Source organism: Hippocampus zosterae, chromosome 2, assembly GCF_025434085.1.
Source record: "Hippocampus zosterae strain Florida chromosome 2, ASM2543408v3, whole genome shotgun sequence".
In the NCBI taxonomy this organism is placed as follows: domain Eukaryota; kingdom Metazoa; phylum Chordata; class Actinopteri; order Syngnathiformes; family Syngnathidae; genus Hippocampus; species Hippocampus zosterae.
This window is the reverse complement of record NC_067452.1, coordinates 37,115,710-37,131,750: the sequence shown is the minus strand read 5'-3', so window position 1 is coordinate 37,131,750 and position 16,041 is coordinate 37,115,710. Positions and strand designations below refer to the sequence as shown.

Sequence of the window (16,041 nt, the reverse complement as noted above, 5' to 3'; positions counted from 1 at the left end):
ATTTTAAAACTACATTGTAGCACTCTATAGTTGAGATAAGACAGCGGGCAGAACAATGATGAGGAGATGTTTTATCCAGAAATAATTCAAACAAATTGGTTATTTGAGAATTTGCATTATCAGTACCCAAGAAGGAGTGGTCACTTTAAAAACTGTTGGTGAGCTGCGATATTGATCAGTTAAAGCATCGGTTCCCAAACTACGGCCCGCAGGCCGGATACGGCCCACGGGCACATTTGACCCGGCCCTCTAACCCTCCTGTTGTCCTCGGGTCAAAATGACCCACCACTGTGTTAAAAACGCCCCAAAAAAACCCTAAATTATATTGTTTTAACTTGAAATTTTATGAATTTTCTTAGATTGTCCCCAACTGCAGAAAAATTGAAATGTTTTTATTCACATTTCCATGGAAGCTGTACAAAAAAAAGTACAAAGGTGGTCTTCGGGGCAAAATGACCAATGACGCAAATAGGGTTGAAATCACGGTCACAAAGTTATTTACACACCATAGAATGTTTCAGTGTTTTAGTTGTGTCTCAGATCAATTAGTAGAACACGTGAACAAGACGGTAGCAGACAAACAAGATAGGTGGCGTTCTCGTAGATGGCAGAACTATTTTTTTGTGGATTTCAAGGGGCTATAAAGAGAGAGAGTTGTTTAGTTATTATTTATTTCCTGTTTTTTCTGTGAAGAACTCAGAGAGGGTTATTTAGTTATTATTTATTTCATTAATAGTGTTATTAATGGGAAAGGGTTATTTGGTTATGTGCGGCTTTCTGGGAAACAATAAATTTTTTAAGCTCCCCTACGATCGTTGATGTTACAAACTGACACCGGCCCCCCATCAGAGAAGGGAAAAGTTATGTGGCCCTCACAGGAAAAAGTTTGGGGACCCCTGAGTTAAAGTGTATACTATGTTGTAGAATTGCTCTGTTGTGATGCCGTTGCTAGCTTTACTGTAGCTCCTTTATTGCGTGCCATTATGGCGTATGCCCTTCAGTCTCATCTTCAGCGGGTAAAATGCATCGAGTTTGAGTTTTGGAGATCAACTTGGCAGGTTGAAACCCCCCTGATTCATTCCTTTGGGTGTTTTGTGTCACATTTTGCTGCATAATGAGGACATCTCTGAATCTGTTTGGTGGCAAACAAAACGTTCACTTCCCCCTCATTCCCAAGGCTCCTGCCTTAGCCTCCGAAGTTATTTCCCGATAATTATTCTAATTATTTTGCCGTTTTTTTTTTCCAACATATTGGTTGGATGTTCCTGTTGAAATAGACACTTTGTATCAATGGCTGTGATGGAGATGTACTGAAAGTCACATGGCGTTTCATATTTTGAAGTTAGTTTTAGCAACTTGTCTGCGGCGAGTTGTTAGCTGTTCATTCTTCGGAATAATTACAAGCTCAGGAAAAAAGCCAATCATTTTACACTTACAAATCAAAACAGATTGGCCGCCGTAATGAAGCTGAAGCTTTCCCAACCCTAAACATTGTCTCTTTATGAAGAGTCGAGGGTGTGCGAGTGATTGAATACATTCACCCGTTAGACTTTGTAGTTGTGATGTACTCACTCAGCCGCGTGCATCACTAACAGCCAACAGTCCCCCGCTGCTTGCAGGCTTTTAGACTGAGAGGTTTTACCGTTCTGCATTTTAATCGAGAGAACTTTGAATAGCGTGATGGGGGGTAAGACGTGCAGTTGGCGGAGGAGGTATTGGGGCAAAGGAAGGAGCATGAAAACATTTCTAGAGGAAAAAAAAAAAAGGAAGTCATGGCAAAATACTCACCGGGAGGATGTCGAGCAAAAGGGGCTTCGGGCAAGGGAGCACTTTGCCAGGGGTTGGGCCAAAGTGTCAAAAGAAGCAGTCCAAAAAGCAGGATTAAACATCTTAATTACTCTCTGCTTCACAGAGAGTAACACAGAAGCCTGAAAAAGGTTCCCTGCTTGTACGTGAAAGCGAATCAAGCTGCCCTTATGGTGGCGGCTCACTCATCTTTCAGTGAGGCTGGGTGGAGTAATTATCAGCCTCTCCCGTCAGCGTAATCTCAGAGAAGACCATTGATGTGATGTTTCGGTTACAGCCATTAAAGAAAATGGTCAGAAATGCCAATACTCCAAAGGGGAAAGAAAAAAAAAGTAAAAGGGAGCAGATCGTTGATTCACATTTAAACGTCTGGCAGCTTTTTCATCGGTCATTTCGGCGGATCGCAAGCTGTCAGCCGAGGCGAGCCAATAGAATCTCAAATGAAACTGGAAAAGCATTCAGTCGTGCGCAGACCCCCGCCAAAGTGTTTATCGAGACGCTCAAACAAACTCGCCGTCTCGTTTTCAAGCTTAACAGATACGTTCCGTGACTTAATACGTGATGCTATAAAGTCCGATAGCATTTTAAACAAATATCGGTTGCACTAAGCAGGTACTTCCCAATCGTTAAAGTTTGCCGTCTGTATACTGTCATCTTCGAGGGCAAACTATGAAATGAACACACAAGGACAAATCCGGAACTGAACAGCCTTGTCGTGAAATCATAAACAGCGGCGACAAAATGATATCAAATCACACGGTATACCTTCGCAATAAGAAAAACATTTAACATTTAAAGTAGCTCTGTACTGTTCTCAATACATGTTAGATAAACCGAGTATGCTAACTGAGGTCAACAGCAAGCCATATTCACATCTTCATGAGCCAGGAAACCGAGCGTCTTCCTCCTTTATTTCGGTCGTCTTGACAGCATACAGAACAACTGTTACATCAGCTCGATGAAAATGTAAAGTGAAACTAGAATAAACAGATTCAAAACATGTGCATTAGCTTCTTGTAAGCCAAAAACAACAGACATAAATGAAACTCTAAGTGTGACAACGATAATCAAGGCGTTTCCGCGACCCTTTCGCATGCTAATTAGCTCGTTAGCATTAGCTTCGCGGCATCGCTATTTTCGTGCGGAGTGCTCCGAGCTAACAAGTTTCAGGGATGAGATTTGAGGGAAAACGATACCCCGAAACAGATTTCTAAATGCCTCTAAACACAAACAGACTTTACAGCCATTGCTTTCGAAGGTGGACTGAAAAAGGAATTGCCTTTTACAAGCGGCTCCGAGTTGAGCCGCTTCTCCTCCACGTCGAGAGGAGCCAGATGAGGTGGCTTGGGCATCTGATTCGGATGCCTCCTGAACGCCTCCCTGGTGAGGTGTTCCGGGCATGTCCCACCGGGAGGAGACCCCGAGGAAGACCCAGGACACGCTGGAGAGACTATGTCACCCAGCTGGCCTGGGAACGCCTCGGGAATCCCCCGGGGAGAGCTGGAAGAAGTAGCTAGGGAGAGGGAAGTCAATGGGTTCCTGCCATGCCAGCCATTTGCAGAAGCAACCAACAAGAAGTGGGAAACAAACCCACTTTGGCGCTTCGCGGAGGGTATCAAACAACCTTTGCCATTTTTCTCAAGGTCATTGCTGGAAGAAAAGTTGATTGAGGGAGTCAAAATGTAAACCCCCCCGAAGCTCCGGAATGAATCATTCAACTCCCTCAAAGCTCAGCTAAAAGCTGAGGAGAACACCTGAAAACATCTGCCGAGGTAGAGAAAGGGCTACCAACCCCGAAGATTTACCACAAACAGACTTGGGAATGAGGGGGAAGCGAGCGCGATGGGAGATTTGGATAAAAATGAAAAAGTTAACGGGGCATATTTTGTCATAAATAAAACATAGGAATGCAGCATTTCGGTCAACTCCCCCAACGAAAGGTCCCAAGAGAGAGCTGTTTGTGAAATGATGCAGCGCACTAAAGGGGGGCGGCTATTGCACTGCGTCACCACAGCTCTAACTACATCCCCTTCATCCAGCTTTATTCAACAAGGACTAGTCCTCTTTAAAAATTCATTAATTTACAGCAAAAATAGATTAAAGCGCTCATCTGCAACAACCTAAAAAGTTTGGCTCGTGAATAGCATTAATAATGGAAGCGAGCATCCGAAACCTAGAGGCCCGTGGCTCCGAGGCATAGCTTGGCTTTCCTTGCGCTTTATAATGGGAGTCATTTCCATTTTTTTTAGCAGGGCACAACAGCTTTCTTGTGGCTGTTTACGACGGTCTTGTTTTACATGCAAAATGTCGAACCATCGCGACTTGTTAAAACTTATCCAGCAAAGTGCAACGACTCTCAACTTGTTTAAGATACTGGAAACGTTTTACATCAGGCTCATGATGAAAGCTTTGCGCTGCCCTGCCTTGTTTGGCTGCTGACGCCAATCTAAAACGAGGCCTTTAAAAGTGATTTTATCCCTGCCTTGTGTCTTTCTCACACACACACACACACATTCCTGCACTTGTGGCACAGTGAGGACCGAGTTACGCACACACACACACACACACACACACACACACACAAATAAGCACTGGCGATGCTTTCCCAAATCAACAGTTCAAAGATTCTCGGCAAGATCAAATGTTCTGCTGCTGCTTTTTGCGCACAGAATTTTTTGTACAGTTAACCGAGTGGCAAGAATGAGTCAATCTGCTCGAAATGTGTTGAAAGAAAAGTTTGCGTGTATAAATCAAAAATGGGCCTTGGCTCCTGAAAGGTTGGAACGCACTGGAGATTATTGACTGACGGATGAACCTCTTCACATCAACAGGGCGGACTTTGCGGTGCATTCCAATAATTTTCTTTCACGTCAAATAAATGTCGATTTGATTTTACTGTACATTATTGTGCCGAGCAGCCAGGAAAGAGACGTGTCCTATTTCTTTCCGATCTTAAATTTGAACTCGGAATGATGCAACAGCTTCTCCCTCACAAGTGATAGCTCCACTGTGCCCCCCTCCTTTCAGGTTAAGAGCCCGGGTGTCATCGTCGATAGCTCACTATCTTTCCACTCCCACATCAATAACATAACCCGGTCCGCATATTTCCACCAACGTAATATCAATCGTCTCCGTCGCTCTCTCACCCCTCACGCCACTGCTATCCGTGTCCGCAGTCTCGTCACCTCCCGTATTGATTATTGCAATTCACTTCTTTTCGGTGTCCATCACAAATGTTTCCATAAACTTCAATTGGTCCAGAATTCTTCAGCCCGGATCATCACTTAGAACCGCCTCCTTTCATCACATCACCCCCATCCTCCGATAGCTCCACTGGCTCCCCCATGTCAAAACTTCTTGACACTTCTCTATACATTTAAAGCCATCTATAACCTTGCCCCCCCCCCCTCTCCCTATCCATCTGATCCTCTTCAAAGTTTTGTTTCCTCAGGTCCTCATCCTCCCCTCCACCTCTGTGTACCCTCCGCCCGTCTCAGCACGATGGGGTGCAGAGCTTTCTGCCTCTCTGCCCCCCAAACTCTGGAACTCACTTCCAACAAACATCCGTAATATTCATTCTCTTCCCACATTCGAACCCCATCTCAAAACCCACCTATTCAAAATCACATACTCGATGTAAATTCATCTCTTCTTTTATTATTTATAATTTTATCGGTGGTTTTGTTGTTTTTGTTCTTCATTGCAAAGTGTTCTTGAGCGTTTTGAAAGGCGCTTTTAAATAAAATGAATTATTATTATTGCTTGTGCGATTGGCTGGCAACCAGTCCAGGGTCGACGCCTCCGACTGCCCGAAGACAGCTGGGGTAGGCTCCAGCACGCTCGTGACCCCCGTGAAGATGAAGCGGCTCAGATAATAGAATGGATGGGATTATGTAACTTATCGGCCATCAACTTTGGCGATTCCACTCTATTTGTTCCTTTGTTTGTTAATGAGTCTGACGGACTTGAAATGCAACCGAAAAAAAATTCTTGCGTTTTATACCCACACAACCATTGGCTATCATGTTTCGAATGTTCAGGACCTTAAAGAGCTGGGGGTCTATAACAGCTGACATCAGGCAAAAGGTAGACTACACGTTGGACTGGGCGGCAGTCCGTCGCAGGGCTCATCTAGAGACACCGTCACTGAATAGGAACCAAACCAGTTTATATGCACATTCACCGAAACCCTTCATTACTGAAAAACAAGAATATGACTTTTTACAAATTCAAGACAAAAAAATGCATTCATTAAAGAAAACACTGGAAAAAAAAAACACAAGTATAACTTTCATTCATTCATTCATCTTCCGAGCCGCTTGATCCTCACTAGGGTCGCGGGGGGTGCTGGAGCCTATCCCAGCTGTCTTCGGGCAGTAGGCGGGGGACACTCTGAATCGGTTGCCAGGGCACACAGAGACGAACAACCATCCACGCTCACACTCACACCTAGGGACAATTTAAAGTGTTCAATCAGCCTGCCACGCATGTTTTTGGAATGTGGGAGGAAACCGGAGCACCCGGAGAAAACCCACGCAGGGGAGAACATGCAACCTCCACACAGGGAGGCCGGAGCTGGAATCGAACCCGGTACCTCTGCAATGTGAAGCCGACGTGCTAACCCCTGGACTACCGGGCCGCCCCCACAAGTATAACTTGTTTTTTTAAAAAAAAGTAGGACGTACTATCACGACAGTCACACATTGACGACTGAGCGAACTAAATTTCCCGCAGCACTGATTGGACAAGCAATGTCATGTGATCATGTGCAGCCAGTGATGGGCAAGCGGGCGTGTCATAACTAATTGACATGTTGAGTCGGGTGTGCCTTCATGGCGGAGGCTCCGTCGAACCCTTGAGACCGGTTCACCGAACCCCTCAGGTCTGATCGAACCCAGTTTAAGAACCACTGCTCTGTAGCTCGAAACAAACAAAATGTACAAAAGTCATTGAATTGTTTGCGGTGCAAAACAACGAGGCGCTTTTCCCCGCAGCTGGTTTACGGAGGTGTCGTGTTCAAGGACAGTGTAGAAAACAGCATCAGGCAACACGACTGAAGAGTGTGGGTGTATGCTAAAAGGATATTCTTCCTAAGTATGTTATCCGCTTGACAGATTTCTTACTATTACGCGATAGACGCGTTGAAGAAAATGGCAGCAGTACGGAAAGGTCTTGAAAAGAGAACATACAGCGGACAGTATACACGCGGTACGATATATGGGTCAGCGCAGCAGCAGTAGTTAAGGCAGCTACCCACATCAAACGCGGATCTATTTTGGGCTTTTAATTAGGAGATGATACACACCGAGCAGAAGCTTCAAGATGCCGTCGAAAGACAGACACAAATTGTGCTACGCCGCATTAACATGTCTCAAGATAACATTTTGAAATCTCAAGCATACATCAGCAAACCGCGGCCAAAGCGCAATGTAAAAACAAAGACCAGCGTGATACGTTTGCCCAGAAATAGTTTCTCGCCAAAAGACATTTATGGGCAAGCTTGTCGTCTTCACTCGAATGAGTTTACGTTTCCTTAAAAGCAAAATCACCGGCGATGAATTTGGAAGTCATAGTGAATAAGTAAGGAGACAAGAAAATGCCTTGACAGGCGTGACAGATTGAGTGAGTTTCACGCCGAGTTCATCTTCGGCGAAAAAAACCACAAATAGCCCTTAATTCAACTTCCAAAAAGTCATTACCACAGTGGATGATGATTATGACGACTTTTCCCGATGATAAAACACAAATCAGTCAAACGTGACGAGAGCTCCTTCTCTTCGCGTTTCACGCCATTCCGCGTAATGTTTTAATGAGGCGTTTAGGGGGGTCGAAGAGTGATCTACGGAGAAGGTCTACAATGGCAATCAGCAGAGGGTGCGGCAGCTGTTCGGCAATTAAAAAGCCAAATTACCCTCAATCAACGCCATTTACGAGCGCAAGTAAATCTCGCGGCAAATAATGATGAGAGAGATCTGTTCAGACGCATCCAACCCCGGAGTGTGGCGCGATTTTAAACGCCGCCACACATGCACACACACACACACACTTCACCTTGTCCGTGTTTTTTCTTTTTTTTAATTTTTTTACAGGCATGAACACGAGATGCATTAGCCGGATCCCCATGTCCCAACAAGATGAGCGGCAATGACTCCTTTTTCCGTGTTCGTCATACAGTGGGGGTTACGGCCCCCTTTTTGTGACCACATTACATCAACACATACAGCACGTGAGAAAGGGGGCGGGGCAACCTAGCGGCGCCACGAATGGCACGTCACTCGAATACACCAGCGGGAAAGGGAGAAAGTAAATTGCTTCTATTTCATGGGAATGGGGACCAAACCCTACCAGTAAATGTGAACAAATATGAGGAATTGATGCCCCCCCACCAAAAACAAAAAACATAGACCGACGTCCATCTCCAAAGCAAAGTTGCCCAGATTGCCAGCCCATTCAGAGCATTTGGACTCATCTTTCACTTAGATCAGACATGTCCAAAGTCCGGCCCGCGGTCGAATTTCATCCTGCCCTCGGCCCCTGTCATAAAATCAGTGCCGTCTGGCCCGCAGGTTGGGCGCAATGGAATACGTGTTGCATTGACTGAGGTCTCGTAGACTGGTGAGTGATGTTTCATAGAGTACTGCTTCCCTCTAGTGGCTAAATGAGTAATAGCATTCACTAAATGAGTAATAGCATTTAGACACTAGAGGGCAGTAGCACTCTACGAGACATCACTCACGAGTTAACAAGACATCACTCCGTGTTTATATTGACTGATATGTCATATTTCAAATGATCCTTGCAGTTGTGGATATGTGTATTGCTTGTTCATTTCCCTGTTGTTCGAGTCAAAGGTTTTGTGACTATTGAAAAGTCATGGTGATACATTTTATGTTTCAAATCAATCGATTTGCACTCAGGAGACTTCTGTTTAAGAAAAAGTCAAGTGAATAAGCAGTTGCATGTTTCAAATGAACCAAAAGAAATTCTTAAGAATGTTGAAATTAAAATAAAAATGGAAATGTGAAACAGACTGGCTTACTAAAATTTGTTGAACAATATTGTTGTTCAATGTAAAGAATGTCAGCCAAGGTCGGCACCCCGACATTTTACCACATAAAATCTGGCCCCCTTGGCAAAAGGTTTGGACACCCCTGACTTAGATTATAAACACCGAACCTACTGTAAGAAAGCTCAACCAAATTGTAGACTCTCTTCTTTCACCAGAAAAAAAAAGTTTGTCTCTGACTTTCTTCGTAATCAGCAGAAGGACACGGATTGGTTTCACCCACAACAATTTTGGATTATAGTGCCTTTCATGGTACAATACTCCTTTATTTACGGATACAGAATGAAGAAACGCACAGTGTGCGATGCGACACTGAGTCGGTGTGCGACTGGCATCTTGTGGCTCACGTTGTAGCTTATTTTACATGCCGCTCATCATTGACGCTCACTGAACTTCAGCGCATCTTTACCCCACGATCGCGACACACTTTCTTCCGCCATCTGAGGCACATACTTTGTATACAAAGTACATGTACATTATTCTGAGAGTGAGCTGCCTAAACAGATCCGATTTCCGACGCGTTGGCTTTTCACTCCCTCATAATCGACGTGGCGAGCTGCAATTCACCGCCTGATCTTTATCTTCTACTCAAAAGTTGTGCTGACCTTGAATCAAAAGCAATGCAACATTACCACCGAAAGGGGTATGTTAATCATTCCAGTGGTTTAGATCAGTGGATGTCATTGATGTTTGTCAACTGTGGGCTTGTGAAACCCTTTGAGACTCTTGCGATGAAGGGATGTACAAATAAATTTGACTTGGTTTACCAACATGAATTCTAAAGACCCTCTTCCAAGCCTACCCATTGACAATCATACCAAACGTAAATATACGTCTGTGGCAATAAACGGTTGGATTCCAGTTGTCAAATACAAAAGTCCACGGCAAGAAATGAGTTAAGAATTTATTCATTCATTCATCTTCCGTACCGCTTGATCCTCACTAGGGTCGCGGGGGGTGCTGGAGCCCATCCCAGCCGTCTCCGGGCAGTAGGCGGGGGACACCCTGAATCGGTTGCCAGCCAATCGCAGGGCACACATAGACGAACAACCATCCACGCTCACACTCACACATAGGGACAATTTGGAGTGTTCAATCAGCCTGCCATGCATGTTTTTGGAATGTGGGAGGAAACCGGAGCACCCGGAGAAAACCCACGCAGGCCCGGGGAGAACATGCAAACTCCACACAGGGAGGCCGGAGCTGGAATCGAACCCGGTACCTCTGCACTGTGAAGCCGACGTGCTAACCACTGGACTACCGGGCCGCCAGTTAAGAATTTAAATCACAAGTATACCACAAAATGCAATTTTAGACACCTGATTATAAAAGGCAAACTCATCCTACATCAAAATAAATACATACGTCTGAGAGATTGTTTAATTTCAAAAGTTGTCCGATTTCCATTAACGACCCAGGCTCCTCCCTGACATACGATTTTAGTCCATCAGTCGAAATGGATCACGTAACAATATTGCACTAATTTCTATGTTCCTAAATTTGCCATGGTACTAAGGAGTTATTAAACATGCTTTAGTACTCAATTTCCATTAACAACCATTTGCATTGAGTGGTTGTCACAGCATTAACTTTTAATTTCTGCGCAAACACCCACAAATCCTTACCACACTATAGCATGAGTACAGAGTTGTCATTATCACACTACTGTATTGAGCAAGTCATAAGCCAGTCAGTACAAAGTTATTCTCACGGTCATTATATTATTAGGCTTCAAAGATCAAGTTCACATGAGGCACTGAGCACAAGTACGGCTGAGTCATTGGCATGCTGTGGACAAGTGCTCTGTGCCACTGAGGGGGAAAAAAAATCTTTTGAATTTGCTTACTTTGAACATGGTTCAAATGTAGTAAACTATTTTCCTCAATAGTAAACACATAATCGAAAATGAAGTACTTTTTTTCATCGTTGATTACATTCTGTGGCACCATCACCCACTACCGGGTCATCAGTATGATGTCCTGATTGCAAAAGTACTCGCTCATCTTGGCTGCGGGACCAACTTTCAATTGCTACGTTATAGCGCGAGTACCCATTTACAATTTCCATGCTATTAACCATTGCTCCATGGCATGACTAGTCAATAGGAATGACCATGTGTTATTTACTAACATTGAACATGGACTGTAGAGTCTGTATAATATAGTAATGCCCACTCGACATTACAGTTCCCAGTAGCCATTTACCACACAGGTGCACGAGTGGTCATTATGACACTTGAGATTACTACACAAGTACTCATGCTATTGCACAAATACACCGTGGTTATTATAATGTGAGTACTGTATATAATTAGTCATTACTATGCAGTTATTACCCTGTCACTACACAAGTACATTTTACTATACTGTTAAAAGAAGCCATGATTGTCTTCCAACCTACATAAGCAATATAAGAATTCTGTATTCAACCAGAAAACCGACACGACTATCAGGCGTTCATTTTGCTACACCTGCCAAAATGTACAAAGCACCTCTGGCAATGCTGGCCCAGTGGGTGTATTGCTGACCACACTTTGCATGCTGACACTCGAAAATCAGATTTACACGGGGAAAATCAATAGCAACCACCTGCTGCCATTTCTGGAACCGAAGAATTTTGTCTAGTGACTCTTAAATTACTTCTGATTCTCAACAACGATGGCATGCTAAAGTATTACATAAACCCAAATTTGCAAGTTAAAATGTAAATCATAAGCACATTGTGGAAAAGTGATTCAGACATTTCTGTTGTAACTTTTCCTCAGATACATTTGCAAAGGTCACGTCTACCAAACGTGCTTGGTGTCATGAAAAAAAAGAAGCAGTCGCCTCGAAGCACACATCACTATGCAGGTTGTGCTCACACGCACGCAAGACAGTTGCGACCGTCTACCGCTCACTTCAATTCGCCACATGGACAATTGTTTCAATAAGCAGACCTTCAAGGGCATCGGTCACACAGTCGAGATTCTGCAAGGTTACGACAGCAAGCTTCTACAAGTTTACTTTACCAGGCATATATTTGGGGGGGTTCAAAGAATGACAATGATTTGCATGCGTGCATGTACATTGTGGCATGTCATTTGCTCAAACCTCGCCGCATTTCCGATACGCCGAAATCGGAAATGATCTTGACTTGTCACCTGACAATTCCAGTCGACAACGTAGATAACTCACCGTGATGAGTGCACACGAACCGGGTTTTAATTTTTGCACGCCGGCTCGGAAGCTCCAGACTGTGGCTGTCCTCCTGCACTTCCCAACGTGACTCGACGACAAAAAGCTCCCGGTCGCGCGTCTGCTTCTTGTCACAACCGGCGCCGCATGCCGAGTGCTCGTCAGGCGTGTCACTCGCCGCAGCTGTGGTCATCCGACTGTCAAGACGAACGCCTCAGCCCGACGTCGGCGTCTGACTCGAGTCGGCTGGTGAGACCCGAAGGGACCCGCTCTCCTGACTTCACTCCGCCGTTAATTTACCGGAACTACTTGCAACGCCGGCCGAAGCACGGATCGGATGAATTCATACACCACCGTCGGAAAGATGATAACACATCAAGTATCTAGTCCCTCATATTCCTTAAATCAGGGGTGCCCATTAGGTAGAAACTGATCTACCGGAAGATCGAAGACAGGTCCCAAGTAGATCCGATCAGTGTCGAGAAGAAAAAAAACAAACAACCATTTGTGTGTCTTTGTACATGTTAGTAATAATGGCGCTTCTAAATAAAATGTATTATTATTATTATTATTATATATTTTTTGTGTTAATATACACTGCACACTAATCAGTCTCATTTTCACAAAAAAATATTTAAAAAATAAAATAAAGCAGGTAAATCTTAAATTTGTGTGTGTGTGTGTGTGTGCGTGCGCGCGCCGGTAAGGGTAGATCCCGTGAGGTTAGTTGATCAAAAAGTAGATCTTCGATCCAAAAGGTTTGGGCACCCCTGCCTTAAGTGATTCACACATTTGTAATGATAATAATAATAATAGTAATAATAATAATAATAATAATAATAATAATAATAATAATAATAATAATAATAATAATAATAATAATAATATGCGGCAGCATAGTGGAAGACTGCTTAGCAGATTCACCTCACAGTGCTGAGGTTGGGGGTTCAATCCCGGGCTCCGACCTCCCTTTGTAGAGTCTACATATACGTAATTCTCCGATGGTACTCCAGTTTCACCCCCCCCCACCCCCTGCCCCCCGCTCCACCACCACTATTTGAAAAAAGGCATGGCTAATTCAAGACCAAATTTTTTTCTAAGTGTTAATGTTTGTATCGTGTGAACCATTTTTTTCACTAACTGTGCCCTTCAACTGGCTAGTAACCAGTTCAGGGTGTTTGGTTTTGTCCAGGCAGAAGCTGGCGGATCAGTGAACTTCTGTTTTTTTTTCGCCAGCAGCAAATCCGGAAGTCTGTCACCATCAGTCCGTGATTATTTCAGGCCGCCCATTCCACCGTCAGTCCGTCACTCCGTCAGTGTTATTTTTCATGTGCTTCCTTTATTACTAAATTACATTTCATCACGGCTATTTTTGGACCGTCATTAAAAAAATTGCTTTGGAAGGTAACAGAACACAATTGTTAGAACTACTTTACACACGCACGCGCGCATACACACACACCCACACACACAAGCTGCCCCTTGTCTTTGCTTTTCAGGTTTGGGGCAACCCGAGGTGTGGACAAACATTGCTTCTGTCCGCACTTATTCTGTCAGTGTTTCAAAGTTATTCTTACAATATATTATATTAGTTGAGGAGAAGTGGACGAGGAGTAGCTAAGCGTGCAACACACCGAGTTAGAAGAGAGAACATGAGACGGTGAAGAAGCAAATGCTAAATGCTAAACTCATGTCAAATGCGGAGTCACGAAAGGCCAAGAACAAAATAAATGCTGCAGTCATCAAGAAACAATTTCAAGGCATTTTCACTTTGTATTACTTTACCGTATGTTAGCCTGCAGTGTTGCATCTGCTTATCCTTGACCATGACGTAATGTAGTGATTAAGTGCAAAGTAATTACAAAGTAATTACACTGTTTCATTTATCTGAAGTAATCTTAAACTGTTCATACACAAAACATCAGTATATTTACATTATTTTCCTTCTTTCCAGCTTTTCCTTATTCTGGGTTGGCTTTTTCAAGAAGGTTTTGTGATTGTTTCGGCTTTATGGACTGTTGCCTTTCATGTTTATCCAGGTTTGGGACTAGCATTGAGCGTCGCTGCCTTGCCCTTGAGCGGCTCGGTTAGTGGTCATCTTCTGTTTTAGTCCAGAACAGTCCTGAGCGCCAGTTTTCAGAGCAGTGTGGCTATGAGTTCTTTTTCTTTTTATACAACTCTGTATTGCCCTCTTCTGGATCATAGGGACACATGCAATCGCTATTTAAGAAACCTACTATTCGTGGGGACATATTGTATATACAGTATTGCTTTTTTTTGGCTGCCATCTTTTCCTTCTTGACCTCCTTCCTTATTTTCTCCCCCCCCCCCCTCCAGACTCATTTCTTCTCTCAGAGTTGCTTTTTATGCATGCATCCTACTTCCTTCAGTTTTTATTTTTATTTTATACAACATGCTGCCTTGGCTGGGTTTGGGTTTGTATAATGGTCTGCAGCTACTTTACTACCTCAGGACTTGGATGATTTCCTGTAAAGGTTGTGACAGTAAATTATGCTCTACACCAGAAAATTCTGCAGGAGAATATTCAGTCATCAGTTCATGAAAAGACATGAGCAAGTCAACTTCAGGCTGCCTCAACGAAAAAAAAAAAACCTAAATCATGGGTTGAAGTGGTCAAAGTCGAAGTTCGGACTTGAATCCAATTTAAAAGCTGCAGTTTGACCAACAAAAAGCCATTCATGCTCGAAAATTCTCCAATGTTCCGGAATTAAAGCAATTCTGGAAGGAAAAGAGGGCTTGGTTTATCTATGTCTAAAATGTACATTTGTTTTTTTTTTAATCTTAAAGTATAGGGAAACTATGAGAAACTTTGAGACTGGGGCAAACCATTTTTTTCACGGCACCGTAGCATGCCACTTTTGTAAATTGTAAAGTGACCAGCAGAGGACGCTGTCGTCTGAAAGAAAACTGTGGCAACAGACGGTACGTGATTGCAGGGGCTCATAAATCTCGGAGGCTCTTTGAAATGAAACGTTTGATGTACCCATATGAATACGTATAATCAGTATGTTTTTTTTTTTAAGTTTGCATCGCTGTTGTGCACTTCATCTCCCAAAACAACAAAAAGGACAGGATACAGAGAGCACACACTGTTTATACAGTCACATTTTTTGAAATTTACGAATCTGGTTAATTTCAAAACAACGCAAGTAATGTGCAAAGCTAGAAACAGTCAACTGTCCAAAAAATGCTCAGAGACAGGGGGGGAGGGTATAATTTAAGAGGGTGGGGGGTTGGGAGGTTATATTTCAATAAACAAAAAATTTGAAAAGCACATTCCTGTCGTGCTGAGGGGTGACTTTGTGGAACAAGTTGGGAGATAGACATAAAACAATGTGCAAACGCAAATCTGCTTCAAAAGAAGTATAAGGAGTCATTCCTGAACAGGCATAGAGACGTGGAAACGTTTAAATGGAACTGAGATGTAAATAAAAATAAAATCTTGTTTGCTTTCAAACTTAGCTTTGTAGCAGACGTGTGCACATTTTCAGCATGACGTCTTTGATCGACTGGTAATATGACACTTTGATTCGCTCCTCTTTCACCTGTAACTGCTTCAAACAACAAAGTGTATGCAGAAAAGTGGTCAAGATTGTACGACTGTCTGTGTCTTATGTGTTGTGTTGTATTATTTGTCATTTTATATTAGCTGGGGTGGCCCGGTAGTCCAGTGGTTAGCACGTCGCCTTCACAGTGCAGAGGTACCGGGTTCGATTCCAGCTCCGGCCTCCCTGTGTGGAGTTTGCATGTTCTCCCCGGGCCTGCGTGGGTTTTCTCCGGGTGCTCTGGTTTCCTCCCACATTCCAAAAATATGCATGGCAGGCTGATTGAACACTCTAAATTGTCCCTAGGTGTGAGTGTGAGTGTGAATGGTTGTTCGTTTCTGTGTGCCCTGCGATTGGCTGGCAACCGATTCGGAAGATGAATGACTGAATGAATGTTAGCTGTTCTTTTGATGGCGGTGCGGGAACC

General features: G+C 43.6%; 1 protein-coding gene across 1 annotated transcript in view; it reads right to left on the bottom strand.

Annotated features, from left to right (window-relative positions):
* Positions 1 to 12,368, bottom strand: part of LOC127596535 (forkhead box protein J3-like) — a 66,523-nt gene extending 54,155 nt beyond the window's left edge. The window contains exon 1 of the mRNA XM_052059219.1: positions 12,049 to 12,368. The gene's annotated coding sequence lies outside the window, so the exon portion shown is untranslated. The remainder of the gene's footprint in view (positions 1 to 12,048) is intronic.
* Positions 12,369 to 16,041: the final 3,673 nt, after the last annotated feature.